A 5,563-nucleotide genomic window follows, 5' to 3' on the forward strand; every position below is an offset into this window, starting at 1 on the left:
TGGAGAGAATTCTAGGAGTAGCAGATATGGGTTCTTCCACTGGCCCAGAACTTGTTGTGTAATCTTAGGCAAATGCCTTAAAATCTCTGGGCCTACTTTCCCAGTCTGCACAGTGAAAAATTACATCTGGGTCTCTTAAGAACTGACTCATCTCTAAAACTCTAGGAATATCTCATCGTACTATAGGCCAGAAAAATTGTTTAGCATTCATTTTCAAATCCTATATCTAGAAACATGCTTGAGGTCCCTTTATGTGTTGAGTCAATATTTGCCTAGGAGAAGCTCCACAGGAATATTTTAGAGGGATAGTGACTTACGCAGAAAAGCAGAACTCTTAAGTGTTTCATCACATTACTGGTGTCTTTCACAAGACTGTTTCTTCTTCTTCCTTTTATTCTTGAACATTAAAATGTTGTTAAAGATTGTGTCAGCCACGAGGCCACAAGTGTGAAGCAGAGTTGAGTTTGCCTGCATGAGAATGGGTTAACGTCACCCCTCTAAAGTGGGTTGTTTTAGTCTCTCCACAATTTACAAATAAATTTCGTATTTTACCTAAGCTAGTAGAAAGTAACCATTTTTAACCAGTAATGGGAGATGAAAGTATGCGCATGTATGTTTAATGTATGTTTATGCACATATGCAAATATATTTGTGTATATATAAAGGCCATGCTAATTATCATCACAAGTTAAAGTACCATATTCCACCTCAATAATGCTTTAAAAATATAACGCAAAATATATAATATTTATAAAAAAAAGTTTTAATGGGAAAAGTTCTAAAACCACAAGATATATTCAAATCAAGACTTAAAATACTTTTCTTAAGTCTCTCCTACCTGTCTCATTTCAGACTTCAGTAAACCAGCTCTTTTTTTTTTTTTTTTTTTTTTTGAGACAGAATTTCGCTCTTGTTGCCCAGTCTAGAGTGCAATGGCAAGATCTCGGCTCACCACAACCTCCGCCTCCCGGGTTCAGGCAATTCTCCTGCCTCAGACTCCTGAGTAGTTGGAGAGGCTTGCGCCACCAAGCCCGGATAATTTTGTATTCTTTTTAGTAGACACGGGGTTTCTCCATGTTGGCCAGGTTGGTCTCGAACTCCCAACCTCAAGTGATCCACTGCTTTGGCCTCCCAAAGTGTTAGGATTACAGTTGTGAGCCACTGCGCCCAGCCACAAGCTGGATTTTCTTTTACTGGTCCTAAACTTGAAAAATGATTTTGACTTAAGTTTTCTGGGCACTTCTGTCCTGAGAAGTTTCCCTACAGTCTCAATATTATGATGACAGTCTCATATTGAAGAAGACTGCTCTAGGCAAGTCTAGATTCAGAGAACTAGGGATTGTCCTTCCCGAATTCCACACAACACCAGATGTTTTTCAGGGGGGTGTGTGTGTGTATGTGTGTGTGTTTGCGTGCATGTTTTCCCTCTCTTGTTTTAGCTTAACCAAACAAAAGCAGCAATGCCAACTATTTACTTACCATTCCAACATACCTAAGTATGGTACGATAAAAATATTCTAACCCGTTGTATCACAGTAGCTCTAATACCAATCTTCAAGTTATATTCAGCATCTGCCACAAGTCACATTTGTTTTTGATATAAGTTGAATTTACTCATGTGCCTATGAAATGGAATCATTTTTATTATTTATAGTGTATCATTTACTTGCTGTATGAATATTTTTGCAGCTTTTTGTATGTGCCAGCTACTTTTCTGAGCACTGGGTATTCAAAAAGCCAAACCAAAATGAAATATAAATATATGGTGCTAAAGGCGGTCACAAGTCAGTTGTGCAGTAGAGGTAACCCGACTCCCTGAGGCTCACTTTGCAAGTGCCAAAATTGTCACACGGTTCCCTGTTGTCTGAACCAATCCCAGTCCTTGTGACTAGGGCACCTGGTCAAATCATATATTCACTGCTAAACAGTATTATAGATGCATCTGTCTTTGGTAAAGATTAGCCTATCATTCTTGTGCCATTGGATATCACCCCCGTGCTTGTTGTCCTGAACAGTGTCCTAATGGAAGAGCAAGACTGTGCCCTTCCCCTCCCGAAAGATGTCATCCAAACAAATAAAGAAGTTGCCTTCAAAGACCTGGATGTGGCCATTCTCTTGGACTCTGTGCCAAGAAGGAAAGGTGTAGAGAGGAAAGATTTACTGAAAATGTAAAAATCTTCAAATGGCAGGGTGCAGCCTTGGGGAAATATGACAAGAAGTTCATTAAGGTTATTGCTATGGGAAACCCAGCCAGTATCAACTGCCTGACTGCCTCTAAGTTGGCTCCATCCAGCTTGAAGGAGAACTTCAGTTGCTTGACTTGTTTGGATCACAACCAAACTCGAGCTCAAATTACTCTTAAACCTGGTGTGACTGCCGACAGTGCAAAGAATGTTACACATCTGGGGAAACCATTCCTTGACACAGTATCCAGATGTCAACCAAGCCAAGGTGAAGTTGCAAGGAAAAGAAGTTGTTTATGAAGCTCTGAAACATGACAACTGGCCCCAGGCAGAATTCACGACTGTGCAGCAACATGGTCCTGCTGTCATCAAGGCTTGAAAACCATCCAGGGCAATGTCCACTGCAAGAGCCGTCTCCAACCACCTCAGAGACATCCAGCTTGGAACCCCATAGGGAGAGTCTGTGTCCACTGGGGTTATCTCTGATAGTGACTCCTGTGGTATTCCCAGTCATCGTTCTACTCATTCTCTGTTGTATTCAAGAATCAGACCTGGACATTTGTTGAAGCTCTCTCTATTAATGATTCCTCATGTAAGAAGATGGATCTCACTGCAAAGGAACTGGCAGGGAAGAAAAAGAAACTGCTTTAGAATTGCTTTCCTCTGTCTGACTATAAATCATTTTGATGTTACTAAATGCCCGAAGCAGGAGAATCTAAATGTCGTCTTTGACGCTAGTACTAAATAGTAATGCTGCTATGTGTAAATTACTCGTGAAAAACAACATGTTTTGAAGATTATGTGCTTCTCAGGACAGACCTGTGAGTGACAGTTTATTATCATGCCATTGATCCTGCATTCTAACTAAAAATATATGTTCAAATAAAAAATAATAAAGGCAGTCACAGGTTCCACTCTCTCTGATAGACACTCATTCCATCTAGATTTTGCTTCTTCTCATTTCCTTCAGAAATAGATCTTAAAATGTACAGAGTCCAAGCAATGTGTGAAGTTCTATCCACATCTTCTTACCAGGCCAAGCTACTTTAAAAATATGCAAACAGTGTTTGTGTGTGCATAAGTAAGATCAAAATTTATCACCATGATTCCAAGGTGCAAAAAAATGAGAGATTTTCTTTAATTGACCTTATCTTGCTCTCGTTCTCTAAAATGCTTTATTTTTGTCAACTGAAAAGTAACAAATTCTTTTAATGCACTGTGCGGAGTTAACACGGCAGGCCTGAGATTGCTATCTTTAGAAAGCCCTGCTTGCGAGGTTGGCCCTTGGCTGGTGTGCAGGAATTTGGATTTGGGGAGGGTTTCCACCATTCCCAGAACGGATAAGAAGGACTCACTGTGCCTAAACTGTACAAATTATATGGTTTCTGCCAAACAACCTCTTTCCTTGTTTGGGGGTCTGGAATTTGGGTATGTGCCAGGCAGCAGTGCCTAGTGACCCGCCCCCAATAAAAACCATAGATCCTAAGCCTCTAATGAGCTTCCCTGGTAAACAACACTTCAGACCTGAGGTCACAACTTATTGCTGGAAGAATTAAGTGTGTCCTATGTGATTCTGGTGGGAAAGGATCCTTGGAAGCTTGTGTCTGACTTCCCTGGACTTCGCCCCATGCGTCTTTTCCCTTGGCTGCTTGTGCCTGGCATTCTTCTGCTGTAATAAATCTTAGCCATGGGTATGACTCTATGTTGAGTCCTGTGAGTCCCCCTAGTAAATCCCTGAACCTGGAGGTGGACTTGGGACCCCTGGACACATAGTAATTATTGAGGTGTCCTATGTGCCGAGCACTTCTCTGGGAGCTGAGGATATAGCAGTGAGCAAAACAAAAGTCCCTGCCCCATGGATTTTACATGCCTTGGGGGTGAGAGGGTAGAGGAGGAGAGGAAGGAGACAGGCCATACAAAACAGACAAGTAAATTGTGTAATGTGCCTGACAATGAGAAGTGCTATGGAGGAAAATAAAGCCAGAAAGGAGGTAGGCAATGTTGGATTCGAGGCCTGTCACTTTAAATAGGGGAGTCATAGAAGGCTTTGAGTTAAGATCAGTAGGAGAAGGGGTAGGAATATCTGGGGACAAGGCTTTCTAAGCAAAGGGAACAGCTGGTGCTACAGGCCCTGAGCTGCAAGCATGTTCAGTTCGGGGACAGCAAGGAGGCCAGTGTGGCTGCAGGGCAGGGAGCCACAGGCCGGAGGGGTAGACTATGAGACCCAAGAGTACAGAGGGCTGGATCAGGTGGGCCATTGCCAGCTTTCTGGCTTTTATTCTGAGTGAGGCAGGAAGTCATTAGAGGGCTGTGAGCAGAGAAGCGACATTAAAAGGTTTGTTTTTAAAAGTATCACTGTGGCTATTGATGGAGAATACATTATAGGGTGGCAAAAGCAGAAGTAGGAAGGACGGTCAGGAGATTATTGTAATAACCTGGGACTCATGGGTGAATTAGATATGTGATGGGGGAAAAAAAGGGGAGTCAATAATGATTCCAGGGCTTTGAGCCTGAGAACTTGATGAAGTTGCCGTTTACTTTGGGGAAACTGAGGAAACAGCAGTTTTGAAGGGGAAGGAGAAGATAGAAATTGGATTTTTTTTTTTTTTTTTTTTTTTTTTTTTTAGAGATGGAGTCTTATGCTGTCACCCTGCTGAAGTGTTGTGGCACAATCTTGGTTTGTTGCAGCCTCGAACTCTTAGACTCAAGCAATCCTCTCACTTGAGCCTCCCAAGTGTCTGGGACTACAGGCATGCACCACCACACCTGGCTAATTTTTGTATTTTTTTGTAGAGATGAGGTCTCCTTATGTTGCCCAGGCTGGTCTCGAACTACTGGGCTCAAGCAATCTTCCCGCCTCGGCCTTCCAAAGTGCCGGGATTACAGGCATGAGCTACTGCTCCCAGCATGGAAATTTGGATTTTAGATGTGTTAAATTTGAGATGCTTAACAGTCTAGTAAAACCATACGGTTGATATTTCTATTTTGTAGATGAGGAAACTGAGGCACAGAGAGGTTAAATGATTTGCTCAGGGCCACACATCTGAGAAGGTTTCAAATCCTCATTCTGGTTCCAGCATGTATTCTCTCAACCCCTCCACTATACTGGACTTGCAATCTTCTAAGCTAAAATGACTTCCCATGATGCAATAATAGATATACATTAATAACAAATATGTAAATATTATTCAAATAAGATTAATACAATATAATAAATAACAAATACTTATTTGTAAATATTATTATTATTATTATTATTATTTTGAGACAGAGTTTCACTCCTTGTTGCCCAGGCTGGAGTGCAATGGCACAATCTCGGCTCACGGCAACCTCCGCCTCTTGGGTTGAGGTGATTCTCCTGCCTCAGCCTGCCATGTAGC

The 5,563-nt window shown here is 41.7% G+C and overlaps 1 pseudogene; it reads left to right on the forward strand.

The window, feature by feature from the left end:
- Positions 1-1,095: 1,095 nt before the first annotated feature.
- On the forward strand, positions 1,096-4,943 carry LOC110743042 (annotated as a pseudogene).
- Positions 4,944-5,563: the final 620 nt, after the last annotated feature.

This window comes from Papio anubis, chromosome 6 (genome assembly GCF_008728515.1).
Source record: "Papio anubis isolate 15944 chromosome 6, Panubis1.0, whole genome shotgun sequence".
In the NCBI taxonomy this organism is placed as follows: Eukaryota; Metazoa; Chordata; class Mammalia; order Primates; family Cercopithecidae; genus Papio; species Papio anubis.